The following is a 12,125-nucleotide window of genomic DNA, read 5'->3' on the forward strand; positions in this document are numbered from 1 at the left end:
AAATGAGATTCAAGCTGGTGGGTGTAGACCCAAAGTCGGTAAGGTTTGATGACCACGGGAAAAATATAAAATTAAATTAAGCTAATTGAAAATGAGGTTTCATGGAAACTTAACAATAGTTTACTGATCCTTCTGTGCTGATCTTTCTTAAACAGAAGTTCAGCTTTGATAAATTTGGTTATGACTGTGGGGTGTGGGACATGAATTTCTTATGGCTTCCGAAGTGAGGAATAGCAAAAAAGACTGAGAAAGAATCACTAATGGCAGTTTTAAGGGATTGATAGTAGTTAATTTGGTAAATACGACTGCTTTGAAAGTTGCTTGTGTTCTCCATATGCTATTGTACCAGATCAGGTGTTTGTTGTTCATTTGCCTATACTGAATGCCAATTATAGTTGTTTCTTTTCTGATCCTATATTTGCAACCTAAATTAGATCCTATTCTCCTAAAATTAAAATGATGCTAAGCATTTCTAATGTATTATAGGTTCAAAAAACCCCTACCAATTTTACCCAATTGGTAGGGGGTTGCTAGGCGATATGATGATGCCATAATATCTGAAATAGATAAAAACCTATAAGGACCTAATGTGCACCTATGTGCCCGCTTTTTGTTTTTGCTTTTTTGTTGTTGTTTTTTTTTTGGGGGGGGGTGCTTGTGTTTTGTTGACAGAAATTTCCATTATAGCCACATTACAAATGCTCTACAATATACTTGTAAATGATATGAGATACAAATAATTTTATAAAAATTACTGAATATTACTGCAGATGCAGAAGACAGTATTTCACTACTGGTAGCTATATTTACAACTAGAATTTGAAAATGAATTTGTTCTGAAAGCACACATTAGTTTTGATGTATTTACTGCACTGTTTGCTGCACAAGGCAACAAATTGCCCATAGAAAAACATATTTTTTCTCCTGTATGGAGTCAAATGTAGGAAATGGAGTCAAATTTTGGAGATTGTTGTACTGTAAGTGTGACCGAAAAGCTCTTAGAGTGCTTCAGCTGATCTACAATAATCCCAAGAACTCATTGCTGCACTGCTGATTTAATCACCGCTATTGTCACCATAGAATTAGCAGTGGACAACAACATGGGATGGTAGGATGACATAATGCTTCTTCTGACCTGTTCTGTAACATATCTAGCACTCCTGAATTTGTTTTGTCTCTTTGGATAAACGAGTATAATAGATAGATAGATAGATAGATAGATAGATAGATAGATAGATAGATAGATAGATAGATAGATAGATAGATAGATAGATAGATAGATAGATAGATAGATAGATAGATAGATAGATAGATAGATAGATAGATATTGCAGGTAAAAGGGGTAGGATCGTGTGTGAGTGAAAGCAACCATGATGGCCATAGTGTACATGGGTGATGTCAGAGTGCCTCCAAGTGGCCATACAGGAGGCTGTATGAGTGTTGGCCTTCTACCCTTTACATCACAGGATGTTTGTCTTTTTTTGTTTTTGTCCCTAATAGTTTTCTTTACTATATTACTACCACTTCTAATACTTTTATACTGCACTAATAATAATAATATCAAGAATCATAATAATAGTGAATCTGTATGATATTTAATGAATTTACTAGACACACTGATCATTTTGTCTTTTTTGTCTTGATGAGAAATATTTTATCCAGATTTATGTTACATTAACTTTTTATCTGGTTAATGTTATTGATATAACAATTTTAGGGAAAAATTTTTACTGTTGCTATTATAAGTTATCCAACTCAGTTTTCTGTGTGTAACATGCATTTCTATTGTGCACATTTGTTTACATTTGATAGTGGTATTACACATTATGATCTACACACATATTATCATATATATAGCTTTACATTTTGTGCTAATATGTAGCGATCTATATTTATTATAAAATGAGAAAAAAAATTTGTTACATGGTAATATTCAGTGATATAAGGGGTTTTTTCACAGGTTCATTAAAGGTAATATGTGTAGTGGAGTGGCAAATTATTATTATTTCTGAAAGAGTAGAGGAGGAAAAAGTAAAGCATAAGAAAAAAAAAGTCAAATTACCTACATAAATATATTATTTCATATTATTTAGAGTAATGGCAATTGCTAATGGTACTTTTAATTGTTTTTAACATTTTTATTTCCTTAACGCACTTAATTGCAATACAGTTCTACTTTTTATCACATTTCTGTAAAATTATTAAATGCTTTATAATAATTACCAATTGAAATAGCAAGGTACCTACTGTTATTTTAGCTTCATTTATTTGGATATTTAAACATTAAACTTTTAGGAATATAATTACAACACTATTAATATATGTAATATTTCTGTAATTACAATATTGAGTCCCTTGAGATTATGAATTTAGGCCCCTATGATTTGTTTTAATATATAAATGGTACTTTTTCATTTTAGATTATATATATTTTATATTATATGTTTATTCTATAATGTATTAGTATGAATCAGTGTAAATCATGAAAAAAAGAAAAAAGTCCTGTCCTAAAAAGAAATACTTCTTATGAAGAACTCATGTTGGAAAAAACTATATGTGACATACAGAAATATAATGTCACAAAAAATGTATAAATATAATAAGTAATACTGTCATGATCCTGGGTCCTTTTGACCCAGCGTTTTGTGTTTTCTCTTCGCGATTTTGGTTCTGTTCTTCCTCTGGTTAGTGTTTACTCTGTTCTGCCCGTGTGTTCCTGTATCTAGTCCGCGTTTCTTAGTTTGTGTCCTTTCATGTGTAAGTTCCTGTTTTATTGTGAAGGTCGGTGTCTTATGTGAGTGTTTTCAGTTTGCCTCCCTAGTCTCGTCATGTTAATTACTCCCAGCTGTGTTCCCACCTGTATGTAATCCCCCTGTGTTCTCTGAGTGTATTTAAGTTGTGTCTTCTGTCATAGTAGTTGCTGGTTCGTCTGTGTTGTTTCCCCTCGGTCTCCCTGTATGTATTTCCCCGGACCTCCCTGCACCGTCATTCCTGGTTTGTGTTGTTAGTTTACCCAGTTTAGGTTTCGGTTTCATGTTCACACCCCGTTGCTGTTTGTACCCACTGCTGTAAATAAACACTCACCTGCACCAGAGCTGCCGCCTTTTGGGTCCTTACTACAAATCCACACGGCTTGCCCCGCAGACCGTGACAGAACGAACCAGCCACCATGGACCCAGCGGCAGTCAATCCGTCTGAGGAGCTCCAGGATGACATCGGCTACAATGTGGAGATGCTCCTCGGGCTGTGGCTGGAGAATCCTCCGTACGAGCTTCGCCGCGCCGTGGAAGGTCGGCTACAACGTCTCTTTTCCGGCCTGCCATGGCTACTGAATTCACTTCCTCCGACCATACAGGCTTTTCTCCGGCACACACCTCACCTTCTCTCAGCCACTCCTGCCTCGCTGCCCGACTCGCCGGATGTGATCTTGCCCGGCCCGTCGGAGCCGTCTGCGGGGAGGAAACGCCGATCGCGCCGCAAGCGCGCCACCCCACAGCCGGACGTTCGGGCTTCTAAATCGCCGGCTGTGGTGAGTGAGGACTCTTTTTCATTTTCAGACTGCATGACTGTTCATTCAGGGGCTCCGTTTTGTGTGGCGGATGTCAACGCGAGCTGCTTATCGCCTGTGCAGCTACCGGCAGCTTGGTTAGCTCCCCCGCAGCCATTCTCAGCTCAGTTAGCTCCCCCGCAGCCAGTGCTCCTCTCAGCTCAGTCTCCTGTGCCTCCTTCAGCTCAGTCTCCTGTGCCTCCTTCAGTTCAGTCTCCAGTGTCCCCTTCAGTTCAGTCTCCAGTGTCCCCTTCAGTTCAGTCTCCAGTGCCCCCTTCAGTTCAGTCTCCAGTGCCCCCTTCAGTTCAGTCTCCAGTAGCTCCAGTTCCGCCTGTAGCGCAGGCCCCAGTAGCTCCAGTGCCGCCTGTAGCGCAGGCCCCAGTAGCTCCAGTGCCCCCGCTACCCGTAGCTCTGGCTCCAGCAGTACCGGTTCCACTCATTCACTCCATGCAGGGAGAAAATTTAAGGTCCAGTCAGGGAGTTTCTCGCGCTTTAGCTGCTTCAGGCACCGTTCTGCACTCCAGGGCTTCCCCAGAGGCTAGGTCTCAGTCCCCAGCTGATTCTGGACCCCTGAAGATTAAGCAGCCCTCAGAGAACAACTCCGTGTCAGTGCTGTCTGAGCAGGGCCAGTGCTCAGCACAGCACCCATTGCCTTCATGTCTGCCAGAGGACTCCATGCCTGTTGGCTTTGTGATGGCTTCTGCTGGAGGGTCCAAGGGGCCCGTCCAGCCTTCGTCTCGTGTCTCCGCTGGAGGGTCCGAGGGACCGCTCCGGCCTTCGTCCCGTGTCTCTGCTGGAGGGTCCGAGGGACCGCTCCGGCCTTTGTTCCCTGTTTCCGCTGGAGGGTCCGAGGGACCGCTCCGGCCTTTGTTTCCTGTTTCCGCTGGAGAGTCCGAGGGACCGCTCCGGCCGTTGTCTCCAGTCTCCGCTGGGGGGCCCGAGGAGCCCGTTCAGCCACCTGTCTCAGCTGGAGGGCCCGAGGAGCCCGTCCAGCCACCTGCTGCAGCTTCATCATCATCCTCGCCGGCTGCAGCATCATCATCATCCTCACCGGCTGCAGCAGCATCATCATCCTCGCCGGCTGCAGCATCATCATCAGCCTCGTCTGGTCCAGCCTCAGAGCCTTCAGCCTCGTCTGGTCCAGCCTCAGAGCCTTCAGCCTCGCCTGGTCCAGCTTCATCCGAGTCTTCATCCTCGCCTGGTCCAGCCTCATCCGAGTCTTCATCCTCGCCTGGTCCAGCCTCATCCGAGTCTTCATCCTCGCCTGGTCCAGCCTCTGCAACCTCGCCTGGTCCGGATCACCATCGCCTGAGTGGCCGCCGTTGCCTTCCGCACGGCCGGCCCCCGGACCGCCATCGCCTGAGTGGCCGCCGTTGCCTTCCGCACGGCCGGCCCCCGGACCGCCATCACCTGAGTGGCCGCCGTTGCCTTCCGCACGGCCAGCCCCCGGACCGCAATCGCCTGAATGGCCGCCGTTGCCTTCCGCACGGCCAGCCCCCGGACCGCAATCGCCTGAATGGCCGCCGTTGCCTTCCGCACGGCCGGCCCCCCGAACTGTGTCCACGTCGCCGCCGTTGCCGTCCGCACGGTCGGCCCCCCGAACTGTGTCCACGTCGCCGCCGTTGCCGTCCGCACGGTCGGCCCCCTGAACTGTTTGGACTCCTGTGCTGTCGGCCCCCTGGCCGGCCCCCTGAACTGTTTTGGACTCCTGTGCTGTCGGCCCCCTGAACTCTTCTGTTTTGGACTCTGTTTTTTCCTGTGTTCTGGTGTGCTTCGTTTCTTTTGGTTTTGGGCTCGTTTTTTGTTTTTGTCTTTTGGCCTTCTGGTGCTCCGGTTTTGTTTTGCTTCGTGCCCTCCTTCCTGGGCCCCCGCCGCCCGCCCTGGTCGGGTTGTTTTCTGTTTTTTCTGGCTGTTTTGTTTCTTGTTGGGCTGTCTGGGGCCAGCCTTTGAGGGGGGGGGTACTGTCATGATCCTGGGTCCTTTTGACCCAGCGTTTTGTGTTTTCTCTTCGCGATTTTGGTTCTGTTCTTCCTCTGGTTAGTGTTTACTCTGTTCTGCCCGTGTGTTCCTGTATCTAGTCCGCGTTTCTTAGTTTGTGTCCTTTCATGTGTAAGTTCCTGTTTTATTGTGAAGGTCGGTGTCTTATGTGAGTGTTTTCAGTTTGCCTCCCTAGTCTCGTCATGTTAATTACTCCCAGCTGTGTTCCCACCTGTATGTAATCCCCCTGTGTTCTCTGAGTGTATTTAAGTTGTGTCTTCTGTCATAGTAGTTGCTGGTTCGTCTGTGTTGTTTCCCCTCGGTCTCCCTGTATGTATTTCCCCGGACCTCCCTGCACCGTCATTCCTGGTTTGTGTTGTTAGTTTACCCAGTTTAGGTTTCGGTTTCATGTTCACACCCCGTTGCTGTTTGTACCCACTGCTGTAAATAAACACTCACCTGCACCAGAGCTGCCACCTTTTGGGTCCTTACTACAAATCCACACGGCTTGCCCCGCAGACCGTGACAAATACAATGACACAGTCAAAGAGAAACTGCATTGAAAGCGCATGCTAAGGTGGTTTTCCACACTGGAATCTCCACGGTGCTGCTGGAACTCAGCTTTATCTTGTCTCTTTTTTTAAAGATTTTGAACCTTGCCTTATTTTTCATTCTTGTATTTATTCACCTACATCTACTAACACCATTTTGAAAGCCTACAGTCAGAGGTTCTTCTCTTCAGTACAGCATATTAGTAATAAGACCTGGACGTAATATTGCACTGACAGCGGTGGCAAGCAGTATGAATAAGAGATTCTTGTGAATTTAATATGCACACCATATTATTATTGATGTTGTTCTTGTCTGCACTATATTTCTTCCTTTCTGTATTTTAACTGGTGGAGGTTACAAGCATTACTTTGACTTTAGCTCCATACAAAACATGTGTTTGACATGTGTATATTTGTAAGATTTTTTTGTGTGTTGTCATACTTCTACTGTGGTTTCTTGTATGTTTTACATAACTTTTCAGCTCCTGATTTGGTCAAATGACAAACATAACAAGCAACAAAATAACTCGTAAGTTGAGGCTGTAGTTCAGTGGTTTGAGATGTTACAAACCTCACACATTAAAATACTGCAATCAGTAGATACCTTGAGTCTTTGGTAAGAACCCACAAGATGGACGCAAATTTGGTACATGTAAAAACGTTTTGAGACCTTTTGATCACATATAGAACCCAAAACCTATATATAGGCCCCGATAGATTTGACACATTTCTCATATAATGAACTGATATAATAAATATATTTATATTTTGTACTGAAGCTCAATTAATGTCATATTTATAACTTGTTGTCTCAAAACTAAAGATAGTCAGATAGTCAATAACAAAGACAGTCAGTTATTTAAAGAACAGGGATTCTCAGACAAGTTCCAGACACTCAGTCAGTGTAAGTCACTCAGCCTTAATACAGGTTAAACTCTTTGTCAAACATTTCCTCTGTAGAACATCTCTGCAAAGGCTTAAAGCTTTCATTTTCTCACCACATAGTGTTTCCTTTTTTCACATTTCCATATCTATCCCATCAGAAAAGAGGAGGAAAGCCATCCATTAGTGGACAAGTTGTAATTGTCATGAGGCTTACTGTACAGAGAGATGGGCCTTTTGGAAATAAAATAAAATCCTGCTTAATTAATGGTGACATTAATCATGGTTTAGCCCAACTGGCTAAGAGGTGCTTCATTCCCTGTCTGATTTATGGGCAGGACATGAGAGAGGGACGGAAGTTAAAGTGATGACACAGTAAGAGAAGGAGACTAAGAGAAAGTAATAAGAGATATTAATAGGAATTACAGTTGTTGCCTTTAGAAAGTTATATTTTGCTATGCCTTGTTTTTGTTTTGGGGCTTTTGAATCAATAAAAACAAAAAATTATGTCATGGTTTATCAAATCGATTTGCCAATTTTTAAACATCCCTTGGCTGTCAAGTTACCATGTAATAATTTATGTTTAGGGAGGCTTTATCACACTGGGGCTTGTGTTTTTAATATGAAGACCTAAAAATGGCTTATTGCTGCATAACTAAGGGAGGATTCAGGGTCACCAGATCCAGTCCTAACTATATGCTTTATTGAAAAGGAAAGTTTGAGGTCTAATCTTAAAAGTAGAGAACGTGTCTGTCTTCCAATTCCAAACTTTACTTAGAAGCCAGTATGGGAGAAATATGCTCTTTCTTATTAGTCCCTGTTAGCACTCTTACTGTAGCATTTTTCAAGGAGTTTTGAGGAAATCCTGATAGTAATGAATTACAAAAGTCCAGCCTAGAAGTAAGGCAAGGCAAGGCAAGGCAAGGCAAGGCAAATTTATTTGTATAGCACAATTCAACAACAAGGTGATTCAAAGTGCTTTACAGAGACATTAGAAACAAAAACATATAAAAAGCATGATTTAAAATTGATTAATTCAAGCAAACAAACAAACTAACTAAACACACACATTTCACACCTGTTCGCGCGATCTGAACCCTTATCGTAAGGGGAGCTACCAGTCCTTCTGTGGACGAGCTACTTTCTATTTTAAATTCAGGGAATTTAAAATAGAGTAATAAAGTATACTCTATTTAACTCTATAATAATAAGTAATAAATACATGAACTAGTTCTTCAGCATCACTCTGAGACAGGAGGTTTCTAATTATAGAAAAAAATGGAAGAAAGCAATACAACATTTTTTTTGCACATTGAAGGATATATCCTTTTCAAAAACAACTCCAAAATTCCTCACAGTGTTACTAGCAGCCAAGGTATGCCATTCAGAGTAAGCATCTGGTTAGACACCATAATTCTAAGAATTTTAAGACTGCAAGATTTTGAAGTTTTATTTGAATTTAGAAGCAGAAAATTAGTGGTCATCCAGGTCTTTTTACTTTAAGAGATTCCTGCAACTAAAGTGTGTTATCTGGCTTCATGGATATATAAAGTTGGGTATCATCCGTATAGCAGTGAAAATGTGCTCAGGCCTTCTAATGATACTACCAAAGGAAAGCATGTATAATGTAAACAGAATTGGTCCTAGCACGCAACCCTGTGGAACTCCATAATTAACCTTAGTGCTCCATTAGTCTCCTTAAACTCTCTATTTACATAAAAAAGTTGGAGTCTATTGGACAAATATGATTCAAGCTGCTGCACAGCAGTACCTTTAAGACTTATTGCATGCTCTAATTGCTGTAATAAAATATTATGGTCAACAGTATAAAATGCTGCACTGAGGTCTAGGAGGACAAGCACAGAGATGAGTCCACTGTCAGAGGCCATAAGAAGATCATTTGTAACCTTCACTAAAGCTGTACTAGTGTAGTGAGTTCTGAAACCTGACTCTTCAAATAAAGCATCCTATAATTAATTGATTCATAACCACAACATAATTCATCTCATCTCTTTTATTGGTGAAGAAATTCATGAAGTCATTATTGGTTAAGGTTAAGGGAAGGCTTGTTTTTTTTGTCAGCTTGGAGTGCTGTTCAGCAACTTAGAGTTGTTTTTATTTTCTACAGTCAGTGGTGAATATTAAGATGTTCTATGTTTTGGGGGGGGGGGGGGGGGTTTCAAGCAACAAACTGTTTTTCCAGGCTAAGTGAAGATCTTCTAAATTAGTGAGACACCATTTCCTCTCCAGCTTACGAGTTACCTGCTTTAGAGTGCGTGTTTGAGAATTTTACCAGAATGTTGCCATCACACAGCAGCAGTAATTCTCAACTTGTCATTTTGATCTTACATCAGCTTAGACCCATCAATGCTTAGTGTGTCTGTGTCTCCCCAACAAGTTCAAATGGCAATCATGTGTGTGTGTGTGTGTGTGTGTGTGTGTGTGTGTGTGTGTGTGTGTGTGTGTGTGTGTGTGTGTTGTTTTTGTATAAAAGCTTTACTGCATAGACACTGTGATCACAATATGCAGTAGTGGCATTGGGAAAACATACGAAAAACATACGATTGCACATAGCCAATTAAATAGAAATAAAGCAACAGAGGCAAAAAAAAAATGAAATAGAATTTACTAAATTTAGCACACAAGTTATTAGACACAATAAAATCGGTAACGCAGATTTATGAAAGATAATTTTCTTGTCTGGTCAACATCTTCTGGACCAGAACTTCAGAGTCTTTTTATTTATTTATTTATTTAGGACAGTGCATGTTAATGAACATAAATGTAAAAAAAAAAAATGACATGAATGTAAACATGCCAGATTATAGCCAAAGGCTAATTTCCATCTGTTGTCCTTAAACATAACGTCTTCTGTATTGTTTTACTTTACACTGAGAGAGAAAGAGCAGGACAGAGCCAAGTCTGGACATGACATTCCCATTCCTCATGTACATATTGTGTAATATCTAATTTTTAAAATTCCACAGCACACAGGAGAATTGGTTAAGTGTATTTATCTCATTAGTAAACTCATTAAACTCATTAAAACTTTTTTAAACACTTTTTTAGGACTTCAAGACTTCTTTTCTGTACAAACTTTTCTGTGTATTGCGAAAACACAGTAGCCTTGATCAAGTTAATTTGAAGCTATAAATGTTATCTGTTGTTTCTTTAATAATATTGAAACATGAAATATAACTTTGTGTTTACAATTGTAAAGAAATAGCAGCAGCCACAGCTGCATGTCCTTTGAAGCCAGAGTGTCTATGATTGTCCTTTTCTGGAAGACAGCAAAGGTCAGAGGTTACACGTCTATAAGGAAAGACTAGGTTTTTTTTTCACTTTAAGAGACTAAAAGACTTAATGTAACTTAAAATGCTGCTTAACATGATTTAATCTGCTGGGATGCTCTGTAAATACTAAATAAAAACAGAAAAAAATGATGAACAAATCTCATAAACCTACATATTATACACAATAGACCATGATTATGTTATTGGCAGCATAATGTGACAAATAATGAGCCTGCCAACCACAAAAAAAATGACATGATGCATTTTGGGCGATTGTGTCTCAAGAGTTGGCAGTTTGTCTTGTAATCAGAAGGTTGCTGGTTCGAGCCCCGGCTCGGACAGTCTCGGTCACTGTGTCCTTGGGCAAGACACTTCATCCGTTGCCTACTGGTGGTGGTCAGAGGGCCTGGTGGCGCCAGTGTCCGGCAGCCTCGCTTCTGTCGGTGCGCCCCAGGGTGGCTGTGGCTACAATGTAGCTTGCCATCACCAGTGTGTGAATGTGTGTGTGAATTGGTGGATGACTGAATGCAGTGTAAAGCGCTTTGGGGTCCTTAGGGACTAAGTAAAGCGCTATACAAATACAGGCCATTTTTACCATTTTGTAAGTACATGGATTTTAACATCAAATGAAACACTGCTCCATCAAAATCAAAGTGTTATTATTATTATTATTATTATTATTATTATTATTATTATTATTATTATTATTATTATATTAAAATAAACGTTTTGATGTATGCTCAATCATCCAGGTAAGTAAATCCCCAAAGTTTGATTATGTTCTGCGTTTTCAGTGGGAGAAACGTTTCGTCACTCATCCAAGTGACTTCTTCAGTCTCAGCTGACTGCAGGTTTCCCCAATCTTATAAACAGTACATTTGCATAATGACTGAAACTAGCACCACTGAAGGAACAATGGGCTGGGAGGTCAGTTCCTTGATCATTAATATGCAAATTCTCATGACCATTGATCAACAACCACTGATCAAAGCTCACTGGTTTCACTTTACAGGTGTGCCTGTCAGGGTTCATTTGTGGAACTTCTTGCCTTCTTAATGGGGTTGAGACCATCAGTTGTGTTGTGCAGAAGTCAGGTTAGTGCACAGCTAACAGACCTATTTGACAACTGTTAGAATTCATATTATGGCAAAAACCATTAGCTAAAGAGAAACAACAGTCCATCACTACGACTGAAGGTCAGTCAGTCCGGAACATCGCTAACTTTGATTGTGTCCCCAAAAACCATGAAGCGCTACGATGAAAATGGCTCACATGAGGACCGCCCCAGGAAAGTAAGACCAGGAGTCAACTCTGTTGCTGAGGATAAATTCATCCGAGTCACCAGCCTCAGAAATCTCAAGTTAACAGATTAGAGCCCAGATAAATGGCACACAGAGTTCCAGCAGCAGTTACATCTCTACATCAACTGATCAGAGGACACTGTGTGAATCAGGCCTTTATGGTCGAATAGCTGCTAAGAAACCATGACTAAGGAAAAGCAACAAGCAGAAGAGATTTGTTTAGGCTGAGAAACACAAGGAATGGACATTAGACCAGTGGAAATCTGTGCTTTGGTCTGATGAGTCCAAATTTGAGATTTTTGGTTCTACCCACCATTGTCTTCATGTCATGCCTTAAGGAAACATTGCAGACATTGAGGACAGCTAAAAGTACCTGGGAATTCCACAGGCAAATGAAGAGGCTACCCACTATCAGCAAATATGGGAAAAACAAGATCCGGGAAATCAGTATCTTCACCCTGCTGGTGATCAGGTACCTTGCTTGGATAATAAGCTGGCAAAAGGAGAAGATAGAAGCCATAGACATCAAGAAATAAAAGCTCCTTACCATGCATGGGGGGTTTCACCAGTCAAG

General features: G+C 41.5%; 1 pseudogene; it reads left to right on the forward strand.

The window, feature by feature from the left end:
• The first annotated feature begins 3,254 nt into the window (after positions 1–3,254).
• On the forward strand, positions 3,255–5,497 carry LOC147331653 (uncharacterized; annotated as a pseudogene).
• Positions 5,498–12,125: the final 6,628 nt, after the last annotated feature.

Source organism: Aulonocara sp. 'chitande type north' Nkhata Bay, linkage group LG4 (genome assembly GCF_057382095.1).
Source record: "Aulonocara sp. 'chitande type north' Nkhata Bay isolate Kocher_YH1m ecotype deep benthic linkage group LG4, A_spYH_male_GT1.1, whole genome shotgun sequence".
NCBI classification, from domain to species: Eukaryota; Metazoa; Chordata; class Actinopteri; order Cichliformes; family Cichlidae; genus Aulonocara; species Aulonocara sp. 'chitande type north' Nkhata Bay.